At 49.7% G+C, this 23,729-nt stretch overlaps 1 protein-coding gene across 1 annotated transcript in view; it reads left to right on the top strand.

Moving 5' to 3' along the window:
* The window catches only part of MORC3 (MORC family CW-type zinc finger 3), a 793,723-nt gene that overhangs the window by 412,408 nt on the left and 357,586 nt on the right, over positions 1 to 23,729 (top strand). The gene's annotated exons all lie outside the window — the stretch shown is intronic.

The following is a 23,729-nucleotide window of genomic DNA, read 5'->3' on the forward strand; positions in this document are numbered from 1 at the left end:
CCTATTACATAGAAAAAAAAAGAAGTGCCCTCACATGCACAGGAAGCTGCAACCTCAACCAACTTGTGTACCTTTATTTTCATCATTGTTACGATTGAAAGTCTATCCTTTCTTAATGAACAAGAGTAAATTCAAGATTAATTGTTGCTTACTGGCATTTCCTACTATTAAGTTGTTCTAAACTCCTAGAAAAACTTGGGTGTCTTGTATTGTCAGGATCTAGTTGTTAAGCAGAAAATAGCCTATGTTTTACCAAGGAGGATCCTTATGAGGTGAGCAGCCCACAGCCTATTTAATATAGTGATCCTTACATTGGGTGGACTAGGGAACATTTTCCATGAGACTGCCTCCTCTTTGATGCAGGAAATATATACAGAAAAATAATGAAAGTTTTTATTGACGAAACAGGAGTTTTTATATAGCACCACTAATCTCTGGCCTTAGCACTGTGTTGTACAAATTCTGTCCTTTAATTTAGGGTCAGAGAGGGGCATAGTCCTCTCTTTTAGAACTTTTTGAGGCAGCAGACTAATTTGGAACTTTTTATTGGAATTCATTATGCATTTTTGCAGGTGGTGACATCAGACTCTGCAGCGACCTAGCTCTGCCTCTAGAAGTGAATGTGTCAAACTTCATATAGGTGCCAACTGCATGAAATTTCTTCGCTTTCTTTGACGCGCTTCTGACTTTTTCTGTTTTCACTGATGCCAAAACAGCATTTTTTGCTAAAAATACAGTGTGTACCAGAATCTTATAATGATGAAGCAGATATTGTCATGGATCTACACAATGTCTGTCACAATCTCTCATGCAATAAATGTTCCCAGATTCACCTTAAGGCAATGTAGCCTGTGCAGAGGATCCTCTTCATAGGATTTAGCTTGAACACATTTATGATAAAGGCCTTTCCACCACTGCGGTGAGTCCCGGGCAGTCAGGTTATCATCCTGATGTTTTGGACTCAGTCTTGTGTTCTGATACAAGGAGTACTGAGGCTTTGTGGCCTCGTGCATTCTTCGGGTCCCACATACTGGTTCGCATGATGGGTCTTGCAGTATAACTTTTATCTGCAAGGAAAGCCTTTTAGACCGCATCCACATTTCTGAGGAGCTAGCCATGTTCCTTCAGTGGAGGCTGTTAGTCTCCAGTCTAGCCTGCGGTATACTGTTTTCTTTATGCCACTCTCAGTGTAGAGAGGTGAGTGATGCATCTCCTTTGGGTTCAGTGCAAGGTGGCACCGTGTCTCTGGGAATGTCTGGGCCTTCAAGGGTTTTCTATGACAACCTATTTGTTTGGCAGACTCGCTAAATGCCAGGGCGGACAAACTTGGCAGATGTCAGCTGGCAACCATGAATAGCATCTTTATCTAAATGTGGCTCTTGGCATCTTTGCCTGGTGGCCATGCTTTGGTTGGATCTTTTCGACACCACTGAGAATGCGGTGTCATGATTATTATGCACTGTTGTTTCAACCAAGATGTTCCTGGGGAGACATATTTGCCTGCAGTGAGGCACACGTCTTCTGTACACCCTCCTATCTCTGCCTCGAGGTCTAAAGAAGTGCAGATAAGACAGGTCTTTGATCTTCCTAATTACTCAGTTTTTGCCAAGAACATGCGGTACCTTGATCTGTTGAGTCTAAGCATTTGCCCCCTGATCTAGCAACCTTAATAGGAGGACCTCTTGTCAGGATCCTGTATCTGAATCTTCAAAAGCTGCCACTCCATGTGTGGCGATTGAGTAGAACCAACTAAGTGACTTTGATGTAGCTGCTGAAGTGGTGGATTTTTTTCCTTGCAGCTTAGCACCGGTTTTACAAAGCTATTTGTTCTGGTCATTGTGGCCTGGTGTGGAGACCCTTGAGCAGACGATCTTGTTATTTTGTTATATTCCTGGCCCCGCTCGGTAAAGGTTATTTGTTTTGTCCTTTTGACCTGCTGGTTTGCTTCAATTACTTTAGTTATTCAAGGCACTAGTTTTTGAAGGGTCTCACATACATTTTGTCCTACACCTTTTGTATGCCTCATTGGGACTTACTGCACACAAAATTGAAGCCCAGACACAGTTGTTTTATGAGATTTCTGACCATCAAGATAGTGCACCGAAGCACTTGCAATCGGAAGTACTATCATAAAGCTGTAGGGACTGTCAATGCAACCTCCACACACAACCTTTTTCCCAAATAAATTGTTACTGTGAACTAATGCTAGCTTTTTATTGAAATTGGTATCTCCCTGTCACGTGAGACAGGCAATTACTCTCCCTACATTTTTGGCTCCATCTCACCCCTCTAAGGATGTGAAAAGGCATCAACATCTAGACTCAAAAAGAGCTCTTCGCTTTTGGAAAGTACACAAGAAAGAGCACCGGGTGAATGACCAGCTTATATTGGCTTTGCAGTTGCTGAGATGGGAAAGGTGGTTCAGAAGTGGACTTTGTGCATGTGAATCTTCTGTGCCTAAAGTCAAGTTACGCCCTGGTGAAATACATGGCTCCTGAGGCCCATTCCCGAGGGCCAAGATTCATAGCAATGTTGACGGCGAGAGTTATCTTGGTGTTGGAAATCTGTCCGACTTCTACATGGTCTCCAGTACACACTTTCACCAAGTATTACTGTTTCGACAGTCAAATCCATAGGGAGGGACATTTCACCCTCTTGGTCCTGCAGGAATTGCTAGTCCTGCACTCCTCAGACCCTTTGCCTCCTTTGGTATCCACTATTCAAAAGATGAGGATTCCGTGGTTAGAAGTATCCATCAGAAGAACAAGTTCATAATGTTTTGTTTTTTTTGGTATAATTTTATTTTATTTAGAAAAGAAATTGAAATACAAGGCAATACAACAATACAGTCGAACATGTGTTCAAGGAGGAAGGAAACTGCAGTACAATACAAAAACAGACATCATTAATTCCAGGAGGGGGGTGTGAGTGAGGAAACAAGGTCTATGTTCATAAAGGCTATACCAGACTTGGAATGCCGGGTCAGGGGGAAAGGGGAACCTCTGGGGTTTTAACGAATGTAAGCGTGCATATATTTCCACAGAAGGAGTTCCACTGGCTCCAAATTTGATTCCATTTTCTGGGTTTACCCCGTGCCACATACACCGTCTTCTCTCTGAACATACACCAGTCCATATCCAAGACCGTGGGCGGCCGCTGGGACCCCCACAGCTGCGCAATGTCTCTTTTAGCAATCATATTACCGAGGGTCGCCCACTGCGTCTGTGCAACATCATAGTCATTCGGTTCCCAAACATTCAACAGACACCGCCTCGCTTCGGGTAACAATGCCACCCCGTGACTCTTTCCATCACTGCATGCACACGACTCTAGAACACCGCCACCCTCGGGCACTCCCATATGATATGGAGGAAGGTTCCAACCAGTCCACAACCACGCTTACATAACTCATCCACTGAATAACCCATATGAATCAGGCGCGGGCCAGTGACATATATCCGATGTAGAATTTTAAGTTGAACGAGTCGGGGGCGGGCCGGAATGGCGACCTCCTTCGGCGAGGATAGCGCTGACTGCCAATCCTCATCGCCCAACTCCAAACCGTCTTGGTCCCGACCTCTCTGAGCTGTGCCAACAGATCCGTGCAATTATTAATTAATTTCTTATATATCAAGGATATAGTGCTGTCTGGCACGTGGTCGTTAAGCACCCGATCTTCCAATGGGTAGGATTCGGGGATGTCAATACCCTTGGGAAAAACCGTATTCAACGCGTGGGTGATCTGTGCATAGCGGAAGAATTCTCTATCCCTCAGCTCATACTCTACCTTCAGTGTATCGAAAGTCTTGAATTTACCCTTGACCCATAAATCACTCACCCTACTAATACCAATCATATCCCACTTTTTAAATCCTTTTGTTTTCCACAGGCAACCCAGTCTCTCAGACGCATAAAGCGGAGTAGCACGGGTCAGTCTATCCTTCCATCCCATTGCCGCATTCGCATCATGCCATACTCGAACTGCTATCTTAGTCGGTCCCGACAGTTCCCTCCCCTCTTCCTTGGAATAAAGAGCTCTGTTACAATCTCCACCCGGCAACAGATGCTTATCCATCTCAAATGCGGGATTGGGAGTTGTTCCATACATTCCATGATTAATTGCTCCCAACTGAGAGGCCCAATTTTATCGCTTGATATCAGGAAGTGCGATACCTCAGTCATACCAAGGAAGCGTGAGTTTGGCGAGGGCGATACGCGAGCGTCCATCCCAGATCAATCGTCTCTGCAAACTCTCCACCTCACGAAAATAACTGGCGGGAATAATATCAAACTTATTCTGGAGCGCATATAGGAAACGCGATAAGGACATCATTTTAAAAAGAGCTGCGCGCCCAAGTGGTGAGAGTGGTAGCCTGAGCCAGCCCACAACGTCCGATTTTAACCTCTGAAGAGGAGGGAGCTAATTTCTATTATATCGAGCCACCGGATCCAAAGATATAAAAATGCCCAAGTACTTAAATCCCGACAGTGACACCTGGATAGGACAACGACGCGGCAGGGGGGGGGGGGGGGGTATCACCTGAAATCACATACACACAGGACTTGGTCCAATTGATCACAAGGCCGGAATTCCTTCCGAACGATGTGAGCACATCAAACAACACATTCAACGACTTACGAGGGGATGTGAGGTACAACAAAATGTCATCAGCATAGAGCGATATGCGATCCTCGAAATCCGGGGTCCATCGAATACCCTTCATCGAGGGCTTCCATCGCAGCCAGGCAGCCAGGGGCTCCAAGGCAAGGGCAAAAAGAAGCGGAGACAATGGACAGCCCTGCCGTGTACCCCTCCCGAGAGCAAAGGGCTCAGACACTCTACCATTCACTACCACCTGTGCCATTGGCTTTTCATATAAAAGTTTCACCCAACCAATGAAACCAGGACTGAATCCAAATTTCGCAAGCGCGGCCCAGAGGTACGGCCATTCCACCGTATCGAAGGCCATCGTGGCATCCAGAGAAACCAAAATGGCGGGTCCACGCAAGGACCCCGTGCAAGCGCCTCAGATTAAGTGCTGTATTGCGGTGTGGAATGAATCCGGACTGATCCGGATGCACCAAGTCACTAATTACTTTTATCAAACGATTTGCTAGCAACTTAGCGAGAATCTTTGGTTCAGCGTTTAAAAGCGAAATGGGCCTATAGGATGCACAGCGATCACGCGGTTTCCCCTCCTTATGAATCACCACAATGGTAGCGAGACGCTGATCCCGAGGAAGGGAGCCGAGGTCTCGTGACTCTAAAAACATATTACGGAGATACGGCGCCATTTTGTCAGGACGTAACTTATAGAGTTCGATGGGCAGTCCATTAGGGCCCATAGCTTTGCCCGAGCGCAGAGAGCGAATAGCGAGGGCCACCTCGTCATCCGAAAATACCGCGTCCATTGAGTCCCTGTCCAAGTCCGATAGGCAAGGCAATGTGATATCACGTAGTAATAGGTGGGAGTCCTCCTCCGGTCTATCGGAGACTGGGGAATACACTTGTCGGAAATGTCTCGCAAAACACTCTAAAATCTAAACCGGATCAGTCACACTCACTCCATCAAGCGTCTCAATCACCGCAACCACACAACTCGCCCTCTCCTTTTTATCCAGCCAAGCAATTAGTTTCCCAGCTTTATCACCCACATCATACAGTCTGCCCTGCTGCTCTCTACTCATAAGTTTAGCGGCATTGGTCACCTGGGCTTTATAATCCAGTTGTTTGAGGCTGAGAGCATGAAGCTTATTACGAGTCACACCCAGTTCCAAGTCCCTTCCTAACTCAGTTATTTCTGTCTCTAGACGGACCACCTCCTCATTCTTACTTTTCTTGGCACCAGCGATTAACAGTAATGCCTGTCCTCAGATGACGGTCTTAAATGCCTCCCACAGTGACACTGAGGAGGAGATGGACCCCTCATTCTCGGCAAAGTACAGATCCAGGGACTTAATCAATTCCGCACGGGTTTTAGGGTTACGAAGATACCAGGGATTGATCGGGGCAACCCGTCCCTCGACACTCACAGTAGTGCCGATCTGGAGCCACAATGGGGAGTGATCTGATATACCCCGGGCCAGATGTCTAATCTCCCTGATCGAGGAGGCCTGTACAGCCGGCATCAAAACATAATCAAGTCGGGAGAGACTGCCGTGGGCCCCAGAGTGGAATGTGTACTGCACTTGTCCCGGATGCATCAGCCTCCAACAGTCTACCAAACCCATTGTATCTAAAAACCCACCTAACCAAGACTGCGATCTGGTAAGATCTCTGGGGGGGTGATGATCTGCACTACCGGAGACAACTGAATTGAAATCTCCGCCCAGCACCAGGATACCATCAGGAAGCCCCAGCACTAAACGTCCAAGATCAGCAAAAGTGAGGGTCTGTAAACCAGGCGGGACATATACAGAAACCAGAGAGACAGTCCTCCCCTCCAACCTTCCTGTGAGGGCAGTGTAGCGCCCCTATCGTCAAGAATCATGCGGTCTGCTTGCAAAGGGAGAGAGTTCTTGACTAGGATGCCCACGCCCATAGAACCAGTAGTAAACCCAGAGTGTACAGCGAGACGGTATCCTTGCTGATTCATGGCTTGACAAGTGTTCCCAATCAAGTGCGTCTCCTGCATCTGAAAGAGACACGTTCGTGATAGATTCCTTATCTTAGAATATCCCCAGGCGTCAGACTGGATCCGGAAATGTTTGCCTAGCAATACCCCTGCGCGTCGGTAGGCGTCGTCTGTGGCTCCGCGTCCGTCGGCGTCGTTAGCGCCGGAATGACGTCGTCGGAGTACTTAGACGCCGCCCATGCGCGCTGACGTCAGTTCTTCTTTTTTCCGCGCCAGCTAGCGCAGATCCGGAGAAGCTCTACCCCCAGTCAATTTTTGACTGAACTTTTTGATCTTTTGATCACTCTCTTTTTGTCGAGTCTTCGACTCTATCGGTGCCGGTAGGGATGCCCGGGTTCAAGCCCTGCTCAAAGTGCGATCGATTGATGTCGGTCACGGACCCCCATCACCGGTGCCTGAAGTGCTTAGGCCTCGACCATGACAATCGAACCTGCTCCGACTGCCGGGCCTGACATCGAAGGCTATGCGAGAGCGGTCCCGCAAGCGACTCGAGCTGAGGCAGTCGGCCCCGCGCCGTTCCAGGTCCCGGTCCCACGGGAGGTCGAGGGACAGGTCGCGAGGTCGGAGTCATCGGAGCTCCGGGAGTGGACACCGGTCGTCAGGTTCCAAGTCCTCGGGTAAGAGGCATGAGAGGTCGGAGCGACGTCATCGATCCTCCGACCCACCCCGACGCTTGCACGATGCGGCCGGGGGCTCGGGCGACACCGCCCACGCGGCTCCGCGGGAGTCGCTAGCGTCGCCGCCTGCCACAAACCTTCGGGTCCCTGGGCACGGTGCGACGCCGGAGGAGGTCGAGAGGTACCTCATGGCCATGAGGACCCTCCCTCCTCAGTCGGTTCCCGTGGCGCCTTCGGGCCCAACGGTTCCGTCTGGAGGTGCGACTTCGGTGCCGCAGGACCTCGCCGGATCGGGCTCCGGATCCGGGGCGTCGCTGGTCGACCTTACGACCTCACCGCCGTCGTCGCCCCCAGCGGTCACTGTGGCTGCCTCCCCCAATGTTTCCTAAGGTCCGACTCCGGCCCCGGAAGGGCGCCGCTGGGCGCCGATTCCGTCGGCCTTTGGAGATTTTTATCTCCGCGGGGAGGCCCTGTCTACTAATCCTGGTTTACAGGACACAGGTGACGAGAAAGATTGGGAGGGCTCCGAGGACCCTCTGGCACTAGATTCCCAGTCTCAACAGGACTGGACATATGAGCTTGGGGAGGCCAGTGGTCTTGACACTTCGCCAGACACTGGATTTAGCTCACCTCCGTCTGTGGCTTCGGAGGCGGGCTCTACATATGGTGTAGTGTTGACGAAGGCAGCTAAGGCCTTAAACCTTCAGCTCCCCGTCGCGGCCGTGAGGACTAACCTCCTCACAGAGGTTTTCAAAACGCAGTCAAGCTCCAGTGAGCCTCTGCTGCCGTTCAATGAGGCCTTGTGTGACGTTCTTGTGGGCATTTGGTCCAAGCCCGATACAGGTCCGCCTGTGGATAGGAACGTGGCCAGAAGCTACCGCCCGGCCCCGGGCGATCCATGCTTTTTGTCCACCCACCCCACCACCGAGAGTCTGGTCATCCAGGCCTCCAACTCCCAGACCGCATTCCCGTCGGCCCCACCCGACAGGGAATCCAAGAGATACGAACAGTTCGGGAAGAAGGTTTTCTCGTCTGTTAGCTTAGGGCTGCGGTCAGTGAATACCGCCTGTCTCTTGGGCCGCTACACCCACACTCTGTGGGACACGGTTGCGGAGGTGCTGCCACAATACCCGGAGGAGGTCCAGGCTAAACTCGGCCAAGCCCTTGCGGAAGGCCGAGATGCAGCACGTTTTTCTATCCGGTGTGGGCTGGATACAACAGACTCACTGGGCAGGGCGATGGCAACGACAGTGGCGGTTCGACGCCACGCCTGGTTGAGGTCCGCCAACTTCTCGGCCGATGTCCAGGCCACGCTCCTGGACATGCCGTTAGATGGCCGTCGCCTCTTCGGCGACAAGGCAGACCATGCGCTGGAAAGTTTTAAGGACTCCAGGGCTACGGCCAAGTCCTTGGGCCTCACGGCTACACGCCAGCAGTCGGGTGCCTTTCGCTCCTTTCGTGGCCACGGAAGGGGTACCCCCCCCCCCACGTACTGCCAGCCACGCGCCGCAGAATGTTCAGCGCGGTGGCAGACGTGGAAAACGCCGTGGCGGCGGTCGGGGACCACGGCGAGGTCAGTCCACACCTCCCTCAGCAGCACCCGCCTCAAAACCCTCCTAGTCAGAGTTTTCAGGCCCATGTGACGCCTGTGGGAGGCAGGGTTCGCCATCACCTCTCCCACTGGCGCACAGTCACTTCGGACAGGTGGGTGCTGCAGATCGTCCGAAGGGGCTACTCCCTCCCCTTCGAAGCGCCCCCTCCATCCATGCCACCGCAATGCCACCGCGTGTCGGGGGGTCACTTGCAACTTCTGCAAGAGGAAGTCACGGCCCTCTTGGCCTAGGGTGCCATCGAGCGCGTTCCTGGGCCAGAAGTAGGGTGTGGATGTTACTCCCACTACTTCCTGGTACCCAAGAAGGGCATAGGGGGCCTACGCCCTATCTTGGACCTGCGGAACGTCAACGGCTTCCTCCGGAAGGAGAAGTTCAAGATGCTGACTTTGGCTCAGGTCCTGGCTGCCCTGGACCCGGAAGACTGGATGGTAGCGTTGGACTTGCAATACGCTTATTTCCACATCTCCGTCCTGCCGGCCTGCCGGCCCACCGGCGTTACCTGCAGTTCATGGTAGGCCACGAGCACTTTCAGTTTACTGTGCTCCCCTTCGGCCTTACCAGCGCCCCACGGGTGTTCACGAAGGTGATGGCGGTGGTCGCAGCTCATCTGCGCAGGCAAGGGGTGTCAGTCTTCCCCTACCTCGACGACTGGTTGTTGAAGGTGGGCTCGCCCCAGACAGTCGTCAGCCACCTCCAGACTACAGCCGACCTCCTGCACTTGCTGAGGTTCTCCATCAATGTGCCGAAGTCACACCTGTGTCCCTCTCAGAAGCTCCTCTTCATCGGAGCGGTGCTCGACTCGGCGCAGTTTCGGGTTTACCCGCCTGAACAGCGGGTTCGGGATATACAGGCTATGATTCCCATCTTCCAGCCGTTATCCCGAGTCTCGGTCAGGTTGACACTGCGGCTTCTGGGGCTGATGGCCTCCTGCATCCTTCTGGTGCATCACGCCAGGTGGCGGATGCGGGCTCTGCAGTGGGACCTGAAGTTTCAGTGGGCCCAGCATCAGGGCAACCTGTCCGATCATGTCTTGATCTCGGAGGGCACTGCGAGACAACTGCAGTGGTGGCTCACGGACCGCGACTGGGTCAGTGGCAGAGTCCTCTCCCTACCCCACCTGGAGCACGTGGTTGTGACTGACGCGTCCCTCCAGGGCTGGGGAGGCCATATGGGAGAGGCGGAGATCAGAGGCCTTTGGTCTCCGGCGGAGTCCCGGCTCCATATCAACATGTTGGAGCTGCGGGCGATTCGTCTAGCACTGAAGGCATTCCTCCCCTCTGTCCGGGGGAGTGTAGTGCAAGTGTTCACCGATAACACCACCGCCATGTGGTACTGCAACAAACAAGGCGGAGTGGGGTCATGGACCCTATGCCAGGAGGCTCTGCGCCTCTGGCAATGGCTGGAACATCAGGGCGTGACCCTGGTGGTTCAACACCTGGCAGGCTCTCTGAATGCCAGGGCAGACTAACTCAGCCGTCGGTGCATGATGGATCACGAATGGCGCCTGAACTCGGACGTGGCGCAAGGTCTCTTTCAGCAATGGGGAGAGCCTTGGTTAGATCTATTCGCCACAGAAGAGAATGCGCAATGTCATCAGTTCTGCGCGTTGGACTTTCCATAGCGGCACTCGCTCGGAGACGCTTTTCGTCACGAGTGGAGTTGCGGTCTATTGTACGCCTTTCCGCCTATACCACTTCTGCCCAGAGTGCTGAAGAAGATCAGGCGCGACCGTGCCCAGGTTATCCTTGTGGCTCCGGACTGGGCACGAAGATACTGGTATCCCGAGCTGCTCAGCATGTCAGTCGATCCCCTGATACGTCTGCCTCTTCGGGAGGACCTTCTGTCGCAGCAGCAGGGGACGGTGCTGCACCCGAACCTGTCCAGTCTCCACCTACAAGCTTGGAGATTGAGCGGCGACAGTTGAGGCCATTTGACTTGCCTCCTGAAGTCTGTGATATCATTCTGGCAGCCAGGCGTCCCTCCACAAAGTCGGTATACGCCTGCAGGTGGAACAGATTTGTGGCATGGTGCACAGCAAAGGCTGTGGATCCTCTCTCTGCGCCCCTTTCTGAAGTGCTGCTCTTCCTTCTTTCCCTTGCCCAGCAGGGCTCTGCTCTGGGCACTCTTAAAGGGTAACTCTCTGCTCTTTCCGCCTTCTTAAGGCTACCTGATCAGCCTTCCTTATTCAAGTCCCCCATTGTAAATAGATTTCTGAAGGGCATCACTCACATGTTCCCTCCTGTTCCCTTTGTGATGCCCCAGTGGGACTTGAATCTTGTTCTCACTTATCTGATGTGTGCTCCCTTTGAGCCGCTCCATAACTGTCCTCTCCGTCTTCTCACATTGAAGACTGCTTTCCTGGTCGCCATCACCTCTGCCAGGAGGGTGAGTGAGCTCCAGGCTCTTTCTTCTACTCCACCTTTCCTATCTGTTCATCCAGACAAGGTGGTGTTGCGTACACGACCTTCCTTTCTGCCCAAGGTTGTCACGGCCTTCCACATCGGGCAGTCCATTACTTTGCCCACCTTCTTTCCGCCTCCGCATCCCTCGAAAGAGGAAGAGAGGCTCCACCGTCTGGATCCAAAACGTGCGCTCTCCTATTACCTAGATCGCACACGCCAATTCCGGGTGGATGACCAACTCTTTGTTGGTTACGTGGGCGCGAAGAAGGGAAAGGCAGTACACAAGAGAACCATTTCGCGGTGGATCATCTTGTGTATTCAGGCATGTTACTCCATGGCGAAAAAAGAGCCCCCTGCTGGATTGCGGGCTCATTCCACTCGTGCCACGGCAACAAAAACTGCCCTGGGCCGAGGAGTCCCCTTACAGGACATTTGCCAGGCAGCGACGTGGGCCTCGCTGCACACGTTCGCAAAACACTACTGCCTGGACAGTCCAGTCGGGAGGGATGGCTTCTTTGGCCGTTCCGTCCTCCAAGACTTTCTGGTGTGATATTGGTTCGCAGACCCACCACCGGGGTTGGTATTGCTGGGGTATCTATTCTAAGGTAAGGAATCTATCACTAACGTGTCTCTTTCAGATGCACAAGTTACTACTTGTGTAACGATATATCTGTAAGAGACATTAGTTAGTGATAGATTCCTTACCGACCCACCCATCCTCCCCGTTCTGCGAACCGAAATCTAGGGTTAAGGTCATCCCCTTTCAGGGCCCTAGTTTCATGGCACCAGTGTTGGTTCTATCATGGCTCTGCGTATCTGGCGCGGAAAAGCTGTGTATCAGAACTGACGTCAGCGCGCATGGGCGGCGTCTAAGTACTCAGACAACGTCATTCCGGCGCTAACGACGCCGACGACGGACGCGGAGCTGCAGACAACGCCTACCGACGCGCAGGGGTATTGCTACGCAAAACTTTCCGGATCCAGTCTGACGCCTGGGGATATTCTAAGGTAAGGAATCTATCACTAACTAATGTCTCTTACAGATGTATCGTTACACAAGTAGTAACTTGTGCAACAACACAACATCAGGGGAGAGGCGCCTCAGCAGTTGCAATACTACTCCCCGCTTTATCCCATCTCCCAACCCATTGACATTCCAAGACAGTATTTTCAACCCACTACCCCCATCCTAGGAATGAATGCAGAGTCCTCCCCATAGCGAACACAGTACCAAGATACAAAAATAATCCAATACGTTGCCTTGAGAAAAAAGAAAACATGCCCAAACTCCCCCTTCCACCCCCCAACCTGAACCCGTTACAATACCCCCCACCCTGCACCCCTGCGGTAGATTCAAGTACTTCCCCAACTTGCAGTGTGCCTGTCGCCCTAGCAATAAACTATTCTACAAAAAGAAACCCAGAGGAGGGAAGAGTCCCACTCCCCCCGCCACCCTCGGATATACCACCGCAGATCAAGTCAGCATGAAATAACTCAAACCGAGCTGTATGATATGTTAATTGTTTGGGAATCAGGGACCACATTGTCATTCTTTTTTTTTTTTTTTTTTTAATTTTTGAAAACCTTTATTGTGCATAAGGAAGAGTTACACATACGGGCCTACAACCATCCGGCCGGCCACGAAGAATCATTTAGCACAGCAGCTTACGATGCGGCGACATAGTACTGTAGCAAAATCACAAACATATAAAGGAAGAAGGACTGAAGGATATCGCAGCACCTTGTCACAGAATAAATGCAGGTTAAGTTTTAAGTTTTTATATGCGACTATCAAAGACAGGCCGTAGTGTTCCGTACGATAAAGGAAAATTTAGGGCAAAGTCCATGCAGGTGGGACATAATGGTAGCAACCATATCAAGCAAGTTGAAGAGCGATAATTAGGTCCCCGCCAGGCAGGATGGTTACACAGTAGGTTCGCTACAGAGCAGCATCTATGACCCAGTCACAACACCACTGCCACCCACACCCAGCACTCCCAAACATGGATAAAAAAGTGAAAACCATAAAGAAGAACAAAACAGGTCCCATAGAAATTAACAAAAATGAAATATAACCCCCCACCCTACACACATGCAGAGGCTATGGCCTACCCCCCCCCTAGCAGCGTGTCTGTCGCCCCATAAACCCGAAATTTAGGAAGAAGAAAAGTCGGAAAAAGGGAGAAAATACAGCCGGAAGCGCAGAAGAAGGAAAAAGAGAAACAAAAGAAAAAGAAAGAAAGGAAGAAAAAATGTCACTCTTGAATACAGGGAGGGAGAAAAGGACAAGCCAATCCGCCACTCCCCGAGGAAAAGGTGGGGGGAGGAGCCCGTTTAGCAGCAGAACTCCCGGGACCCCAGCCATCCACTGCGCCCTACACTGAAAACCACCTCATTCGAAAGCGCCAGCACTGTATCGAATTGCAACAGTAGGAGAGATGGAAAAAGCAGACCACAATATGTACGCGCTACATTCACAGGAGCGGTTCCAAATCCCTTCCAACCCATACTGGAGATCACGGCATCATTCAATCATACCAAGCAGGCCAATACAGGGCGATATCCGGACCTCCTAGTGTTGTCGAGGTCGCAAGCGACACGAACACCACGGCACCCGCCCAAACCCCGCCCCAGCCAAAGAAGAAACCAAGATGGCCATCCCGGGTAGCGCAAAGAACAAAGAGAATCAAAATGGACGCCATCCTACACAGGCTACCCCCCGTCCCATTAGTCACTGTTGGCAAGTCAGACACCCCAAAAGTTGAACAGGGCCAACGGCTCATTAGGTATCAGGATAGTCGATTGTGGCTCCGACTGTGCCACGGACAAGACTGCGATAACAGGAAGGAGGCGCTAAGAGCGGGTGCCCAACGATATCAAATAAATCCCAACCAGCCGGAAAAAGTCAATTTGCACACCGCATACAGTCCACACATTCTCCCCACACAGCATTATGAGCCCGATCCCCATCAGGCAAAAGAGCAGTGCAGCAGTCATGCATTCTAGCCTTGACCTGACTTCAGGCGTCCCGCAATACACTGCCCTCCATACACGTCGACCCCCTCATCAACAGAGGAACAAGATGGGAGCAAAGAGGAGGGGGGAGGGTCACCAACACTAAATGGACGACACCACCTAAGCAATAATAAGTCGGTCACAGTACATAAAGCCCCAAAATTCTCCGGAGAAATCAAGTACTGCAGGGGAAAAGGCGAGAGTTCCAGTAGAAGAGTTTGCAAGGGGAACAGGAGTAGAATAGCCAGCAGTCCCACCTCCGGCGTGAGCAGCGATGTTGGGGAAACAGTAGCCGGGCTCAAAGACAATGTATCCCCGGCGGAGTCGACATGCGACCCTGTATCAATACCAGGCATGGCAGGGCGAAACATAGTCTCACTTGAAACCCTCGGAAGAACAGTAGCCTCAACAGGAGCCCTCCAGGCGGCGAACTGTCCATGTTGGGAGCAGTCTCTCCGAATCTGCGCCAGGTCCAGGGCTATGTCGTCGAGCTTATTACAAAGTTCCTGGGAGTCTTGTCGAAGTGTCGCCCGTAGTTCTCGGAGGGCGAGCAGGACATCTCTGTAGGTCGGGCCAGGCAGCGCGCCCCCCCCGCACTCATTTTCAGAAAGTGCGGGCAAATCAATCCCCGGTGCGGCCGTGTCAGCCCAGACAAGGGGCAATGGCGGACTGTCTCCATCGTCCCGCGGGTCAACTGGGACTTCCATGGCTCCCAGCAGCCGGCACAGAACAGGGGGGGGGGGGCGCGATGTAACCAGCAGTTATGCCGACCGCCACCGCCGTGAGCCACCCCTCAGTGGCGTCAGCAAGGTGCCTACTGCAACAGAGCCAGGCAGTGTAGGCGAACGGGCAAGCAGCAACGTGCGGGCGAGTCCCGCAGTGGATTCGGGTCGTCCCCTCCCGACTCGTCACACTGGAGCCGGAGCGCCGTGCAATCTTCCCAGCGATCACGTTGCAAGCGCGATGTCCAGCACTCCACGGCGCCCGGGTCACTGTTTCCCCCGTTCCAGGGAAAGCAGCCCCTTCCAGGATGTGGGTGCTCCTCGGGCGAGTAGCGCTGCTTCACTCCGCCGAGGTCCGGCGGCAGGCGGCGAGGAGCGCCGAGACAATGGCGTCGGGGCCAGCACCAGGGTATCGCAGCCTTCCGGACGAGCCGAGAGTCCGGACAAACATGGGCGAGATCAGCCCGTCGCCCTCGTCCAAACAGCCGAAGAGGTAGGCAGGATATCAGGCAGGATCGTTCACGGGGCACAAGGACTGGCGGAGCCGGGAGCTCACACGTCCGCTCCGGTCGCCATCTTGGCTCCTCCCCCGGTGCACATTGTCATTCTTGCTCCGGCACTCCACCCTCTGCTCCACCCGAGTGTTCCGTTCGTTCGCTCCGCTTTTGTAATGTATCCAGCCAGTCACTCACATTTTCCGGACGATCAAAGAAAAATGTCCGATCATCATATTCAACACGAAGCCTGGTTGGAAATAGCATCGCGTATTTCAAATCCATCTCTCTCAACCGTCGCTTCACCCCCTGAAATACCATCCTCTGTCTCTGAATGAACTGGGTAAAATCCGGGTAAAAGCTAACCGTTGTGTTTTCAAACTTCACGGGTCCTCCGACCTGCGGCGCCTGCAGGATAGCGTCTCTATCTCTGAAGTTGAAAATTCTGGCGATGATCGGCCTCGGAGATGCACCCGGCTTCGGCTTCCCACCAGGCACACGGTGCGCACGTTCCACAGCGAAGAATTTACTTAGGCCTCTGGGTGCGAGGTGATTTAGGATCAGGTCTTCCACAAGGAGGTCGATGGCAGGATTTTCCATTTTTTCAGGAACCCCAATAATACGTACATTATTGCGTCTGGCCCTGTTTTCAAACTCCTCAAGCCGACGGGCCATGAAATCATTGGAGGACCGCAGATTGCCGACCTCCTTCTGCAAGTCGGACACATCGGTCGTAAGGCTAGAGGCCTTTAGATCTAAAGATTAGACCTTCTCTTTAGTCTTTGATAAGACTGCTCTGATCAAATTGACGTCAATGGCCACAGTATCGAGCTTAAGGGCAAGAGACTCATATTGTTGGCCGATGGAAGACTTGATACCTGCAATGGCACCCATTACATCCTAGAGAGGCAACTCGGTCGGCGCAGCCGGGTCTCCGCCCACCTCCTCTAAAATCTTATTCGTACCACCAGGGGACCCTTTAGGTTGGGTATATCGATCCATGACATTTGTTTGAATAGTTCCCCCCCGGAGAGACGTCTTTGTCTTCCGCTTCTCGGTGTCGGGTCTGCCCGCCATGTTGGGCAGTGTGCCCCCGAGGGGCCTGTGAGACCTGGTGAAAATGGCCCTTCGCGGTCGACCCACCGGCGTCTTCAAAGGCAGGCGTCAGCAGCTGCAGGTCAGCACACAGTTGCTCGCGACCGTTGGCAGATGGTGGAGTCACAGAGTTTGGAAGACCTCGAGTGACCAGGCCGATCTAGGGATAGAATAAGGCCAGAGACCGAAAGCGAAACCGAAAGTTAACTCCAAGGAAGTGAGCCGAGCTCGTCAGGCCGTTGTTGTTCAACTACTGCCTAGGCATCTCAACGACTCAAGCCCCAGGCTTCGCCATGGGGTGGGCCTCAAAAGTTCAGGGCGTCGTAGCAGCGGTTCCCGAAGTCCGAATCAATTTTTGAAAGCAGCTAGAACATCAGCTGAGTTTCATCTCCAACAATCCGTCGTCGTAGTCAGGATATCGTTCAGGATATATGTGGAGGGCGGCGAAGGTCTCGGGAGCCCTGTGCTCCCGCGGCCATCTCGGATGCGCGCTAAGCTCCTCCTCCTCCATAATGTTAGTAATCATTTTTCTGAAGGATACTTTATCTAACCACAAATTACATACTGCCCACCCTCCTCCTCCTCATCTTGCGGAGTTAACTTTTAAGGTTCTCAAAAGGTCCCAGGTAAGATTTTGCACATTTGTCATAGGTAATCAACATTTCAGGACTGGAAAGATTGCAAAGGTCAATTGACTTATTTGCAGGGGTGGCTCCTATATTTGGTTCTGAGCAGTCACTTCCTGGGGCAGAGAGAAGTACCCATGCAGTATTTTGGTGCCACCTGCCGGTGGGCAGGAACAATTGCTGTATAAAGTTCCAGATCCTGTCTGGTGCATGTGGAGAGTTCAAAGGTGAGGAATCTATAGTTGGATTGAGTATCCACCAGAAAGAGCGTTACTTAAGTCCACTAACTTGTTGCTCTTTCTAAGTGGTGAACAGTTTTGGAGCAGGAATGTGATGGAAACAAATAAGCGGCTTAGACCTAAATAAATCCAGGGCCATATTCTCGCGGATGGGTGACGGTACAACGCGTACCGTCACAACGCGTGCTGTTACAACGCGTCCCTTACAACGCAAGTCGTTACCACGACTTGCATTGGGGGCGCGGATATCGAATAGTATAATTTACTATTCTAACACTAGTCCCCGTGGACACTAGGGAAGGTGTTGGAATAGTAAATTTACTATTTTTAATCTTCTAGCGCCCTCCAGCGCAAGTCGTGGTAACGACTTGCGTTGTTACGGACGCGTCGTAACAGCACCGCGTTGAAACATCCGCGTTGTAACGGATGTTTCCCGATTCTCGCAATTGCTGATGAAAAAAAACACAAGAAGGACCATATTATCTTTGTTGGGAACAGTGTCATTGGATTCACATTCCATTTTGTGGCAAGCATGCTGGCTTAACTGCTTGACAAAGCTTTGGAGCTGGCCACGACTAGACAGCACAAGAAAACTCCAGTAAGTACAAGATAAAATTGAGGAAAACCCTATTTTTTGGTAAAAACCTACTGTTAATAAAAGGTCTTGCAATGTGCAAAGAAGCACCCCCATCTCCAAGATAAGTACTCATGTACATAACACTCAGGTCCCCGTACGGGCTAGATCAAACGGGGGACTGTAATTCAGAAGTTGCCACCAGTAGCACTATTTAACATCCGCAGCATTATAAATCCGAGAATGGGACGAGTACATTTCAAATCTGTGAAGAATGTCTTGCATGGGAATTTCCCAACTAAAGTAGCTACCATAACACTATTTGATTATTTTCAATTCTGAGGCTAATGGAATATTTGTTTTGGCATGAAAAATCTTAATTGCCATAAGATAATTTTAAAAATGAGGAGGCCAAGTAGACATGCCAGAATGTCCCAAGTGTCTGGAAAATCCTTACCATATTTTATTCTTTTGCTGTTGATATGCACAACTAAATAACATCTACCTATCAATGAGTACATCCTAGATCAGGAGGCAGCAAGAAACGTGATCCATCTATTGCCCAGCAAGCATCTGGCTAGAATGAAGAAAGTGGTTTTATTTGTTTGAAGATCTATGGGTATATGAAAAATTTTGAGTATGATTCTTTTAATCAAAAGTTGGTGTTTTAGAATTAAATGTAGGCCAAATACATAAAAATTCCTTTAATCTTTTTGTACATTTGTGTACTGCCTACCACCTGAGCTGAAGTAGCTGCCTATAAGGTGAAAAACAGACAGGCTGTGGCTAGAATCCTGTCTAGTGAACATGCAGAGCCCACTTAGCATTGATATCTCAAATCCCGCAACAACCATGTAGCCTCTTGACAAACCACTTTGTGCTTTGATAAGCATTCGATGATCCATGCAGATCCTTGTCATTTGAGATAATCTGCTTAAAGCTGACTTTTTAATATTCCTGACAGTTGCTTTCTGTCTTAACACCCTTCCTCAATCCTTTCTCATCCTCATCCTTAATTTTTCCTTAAATGTTCTTCCCCATATGATTACATTAGAATTGTTTGCCTTTTTTTTTTGGATGAATCTGCCCAAGAGTCTGAATGCATAAAATGTCTTGAATCCCTTGTCTGTTGTAGGAGAAACTAGACGGTGGACTTGTTAAACACTGTGCTGTGCTAGAAAGGCAAACAGTGCAGACAGTATACAAGCTCCTACTGAATCTTGGGGAAAGTCCGTTTCTATTTCAGGACTGGGGAGCTTGCCAATTACCTGCCTGTAAAGAATTTGTGGCACCAGGAACCGTTTCACACAAGCTTCTGAAGGATTCTTCTAATAGCAGATTCCACACCTTGTAAATCTCCCCAAAAGCCACAATAAATCCTGCAAATCTTGAAATAGCTCCTGAGGAGAGGTTACTTGGTTTGGATCCACAGGAAGCTCTTAGCCTTTACACTAGTTGGACTAAAGAATAAATAGTGGATTCTCCAGTATTGTATCTTTTATAGATTCACATACTTGAACCTTCCCCGACGTCATGGTGGGAGTCCCACTGTAACAGTTAAATAGCAGTATAACAGTTTAAAGGATGATCTCCCCTGAAAATCAATAGCATTTAGTAACCAGTTAACCTCATTGAAGAACATCCAAACTCCAGCCAATCACATCACAGACCCAGAGTATCCATCCCCTGCAGTGCCACCATACCTCAGATGTCTAAATGCATGTTGTGTGTTATGGAGTCTCCCTGAGCTCTGATCAGTAAGACTTCTACCTTGAACTTTTCAACTTTGATCTAGCAGTTCATTTTCCTCAACATTCTCTTCAACTGAGGTGCTGCTAGAAAGTGAATTTATCCTTTTCTTTCTGTATTTGCTGCTGAATATCAGAGATATAAAAAAGGGCTGTTTAGGCGCTGCAAGACTTGTGGGAAGTCTAGGCTCTTCTCTGAAGATCCTCATAAAGGGTGCTTTTACTACCTTTATCCAGATCAGAAGCCTAGAGACTGTAAGCACTGCTGGACTTTTTCTTCAAAAGCCCTCAAGGATCGTGAGGAAAAACTTCTCCTCTGGCTTCAAAAGAGAAAATCTGTAAAAGATTCTGACTCCAGAGAGTATAGAGAGGCCTCATACCTCCTCTAAGAACAGGAAGGAAGAATATCCTCCTTCGGTCCAGAGAGATCCAAAAAAGTCAAGATCTCAGAGCAAGGCGTCTTCTGTGGAGAAAAGGGCGAAAAAAGATCTGGTTCTGCTCTGCCTTCTGCGCCACATACTCCCTCTCAGAAAATGTGCCTGTTGACGGGCTCGTTGACCAGGTGTTCTCCGCCTACGACTGGTTAAACGAGTGCTCGGTTTGTTCAGCGACATCTACGACGCCGTGGCGTTGACGAAAACTGAAGTGATGATGATGGCCGCTTTTGTGAGGAGTTCAATCTTGTCCAGAGCTTCGCCATCGATGGTTCAGTTGGGAGCTGCGTCCTCGACGAGCGTCTCTGCCCCATAGATAGACATTTTCACACCATCGACGCAATCTCCAAACGAAGATCCAGTTGATGAGGAAAATGGATATACCAGGCTCTAAAACAGTTCCTTCATTGTTGCAGGACTTTTCCAAGATTTCTCCTTTGTCTCCTCCTCGCCGCCTGGATTTCCAGCAATCGGGGGATGAATGTCCTTTTGGCCCCGCTTATAGCCCCTCTCAACTAGAGTAAAATGCCAGGAATCAGAGGAAGAAGACCAACCCGATAACTCTTCAGCATACTTGGAAGGTGAATATTCCTTCTCCGACAGACGCTCAGGCATGCAACGCTTGGACACTTTTCAAGAGCATTACCCCTATTATGAGCAGGAAGAGGACCGACAACAGGAACCCTCCATTAACGTTCCGATGTCACTAGTCACAGACTTATGTATGATGCTCAGTGACTACTATAAATGTTTCCCTGATGCTAATGTAGTTCACAAGCCAGTTTCTCGACAGGAGGATCCTGTTATACCAGATCAGGAAACTCCACTTGCTCCATGAAAACAGAAGTCCTTACCGCCCTACAGTTTCCTGCTCGAGTATAAGACAGTGCTGACCAACAATTGGAACAAGCATTTGCAATGCAATAGGTCTTGCATTAGGGAAGTTTGAGCTATTGGTATTGTAAATGACACATTTTTTATTTGTTTTGTTTTTGAAAATGGCAAAATTAATAGCTTTGTCATTTACAATGCCAATAGTTATACCTTTCGCAGATGTGACACCTGTAGCATTTGTAATACAATATGTGTTGTATTTACGTGACTTACATGTATTGATATTACAAATAACAATGGCTTTGAATTTTTTAAAATAATTAATACTTAAATAAGTTATTGTAATTTATAATGGCAATAGCTTAAACTTTTGTAAATAACTTTTGTGAAGATTATGTTCAGTGTATTTTATTGTGACGAAAATCCAAGAACAGAAGTGAAATATTAACATCTTTTTGTTACATTTGTAATAAAGCTTGAAACATTGAGAGAACATATTTGAACCAGTTGTTGTTGAATGGTTGCACAGATTGATACTGTGGTGGCGCTGAGTGATGTTGTGATGGCGAATGAGTGATGCTGTGGCGCTCAGTGATGCTGTAGTAGCGCATAGTGATGTTCTGGTGCTCCTGAGTGATGCTGTGGTGGTGCTGAGTGATGCTGTATGCTATGCTATGTTTTTGTGTTGCTATCCTATGTTTTGTTATGCTATGCTATGTTTTGCTATCCTATGTTTTGATTTGTTATGCTATGCTATGTTTTGTTATGCTATGCTATGTTTTGCTTTGCTGTGCTTTGTTATGCTATGTTTTGTTGTGTGTTATTATGTTATGTTTTCTTTTGCTATACTGTTTTGTTGTGTTTTGTTAAGCTATGCTACGTTTTGTTATGCTATGTTTTGTTTTGCTATCCTATGCTATGTTTAGTTTTGCTATCTTATGCTTTGTTTTGCTATCCTATGCTTTCTTTTGGTATGCTATGCTATGTTTAGTTATGCTATCCTATGCTTTGTTATGCAGTGTTTTTTTATGCTATGCTTTGTTTTGTTATGCTATGTTGTGTTTTGTTATGCTATGCTTTGTTGTGTTTTGTTATGCTATGTTTTGTTATGTATGCTATGTTTTGTTGTTTCGTTATGCTATGCTATGTTTTGTTGTATTTTGCGGTTTCGTTATGCTGTTTCGTTATGCTGTTTCGTTATGCTGTTTCGTTATGCTGTTTCGTTATGCTCTGTTTTGTTATGCTCTGTTTTGTTATGCTCTGTTTTGTTATGCTCTGTTTTGTTATGCTATGTTTTGTTATGCTATGTTTTGTTATGCTATGTTTTGTTATGCTATGTTTTGTTATGCTATGTTTTGTTATGCTATGTTTTGTTATGCTATGTTTTGTTATGCTATGTTTTGTTATGCTATGTTTTGTTATGCTATGTTGTGTTTTGTTATGCTATGTTTTGTTATGCTATGTTTTGTTGTGTTTTGTTATGCTGTTTTGTTATGCTATGTTTTGTTGTGTTTTGTTATGTTTTGTTTTATTATGCTATGTTTTGTAATACTATGCTATGCTTTGTTATGCTATGCTTTGTTATGCTATGTTTTGTTATGCTATGTTTTGTTATGCTATGCTATGTTTTGTTGTGTTTTGCTATGCTATGTTTTGTTTTGGTACGCTATGTTTTGTTTTGCTATTGTATGCTTTGTTTTGTTTTGCTATTGTATGCTTTGTTTTGTTTTGCTATTGTATGCTTTGTTTTGTTATGCAATGCTATGTTTGGCTATCCTATGCTTTTTTATATGCTATGTTTTGTTGGGTGAGGGGTGGGTGAGGGTGGGTGAGGGTGAGGGAGGGTGAGGGTGAAGGTGTGTGAGGGTGGGTGAGAGGGTTGTGAGGGTCAGTGAGGGTGTGAGGGGGGCGAGGGGGTGAGGGTGAGGTGGTGTGAGGGTGAGGGGGTGTGAGGGTGAGGGTGAGGGGGTGTGAGGGGGTGTGAGGGTGAGGGTGAGGGGGTGTGAGGGTGGGTGAGGGGGTGTGAGGGTGAGGGGGGTGAGGGGTGGTGAGAGGTTATGAGGGTGAGGGGGTGTGAGGGTGGGTGAGGGGATGTGAGGGTGGGTGAGGGTGGGTGAGGGGATGTGAGGGGATGTGAGGGGGTGTGAGGGGGTATGAGGGTATGTGAGGGTGAGGGGGTGTGTGAGGGTATGTGAGGGTGAGGGGGTGTGTGAGGGTATGTGAGGGTGAGTGTAAGGGTATGTGAGGGTGAGGGTGTGTCTGAGGGTATGTGAGGGTGAGGGGGTGTGGTGTGTGAGGGTGAGGGGGTGTTTGAGGGTATGTGAGGGTGTGTGAGGGTGAGAGGGTTGTGAGGGTGAGCAGTGAGGGTGGGTGAGGGGGTGTGAGGGGCGTGTGTGAGGGGGTGTGTGAGGGGGCGAGGGTGTGTGTGAGGGGGTGTGAGGGTGAGGGTGGGTGAGGGGGAGGGTGGGTGAGTGAGGGTGAGGGTGGGTGAGTGAGGGTGAGTGAGGGTGAGGGAGGGAGGGTGAGGGAGGGTGAGACTGAGGGTGAGACTGTGAGGGGGTGAGGGTGGGTGAGGGGGTGATGGTGGGTAAGGGTGTAAGGGTGGGTGAGGGGGTGAGGGTGGGTAAGGGTGTAAGGGTGGGTGAGGGAGGGTGAGAGGATGTGAGGGTGAAGGGATGCGA

This window comes from Lissotriton vulgaris, chromosome 8 (assembly GCF_964263255.1).
Source record: "Lissotriton vulgaris chromosome 8, aLisVul1.2, whole genome shotgun sequence".
Classification (NCBI taxonomy): Eukaryota; Metazoa; Chordata; class Amphibia; order Caudata; family Salamandridae; genus Lissotriton; species Lissotriton vulgaris.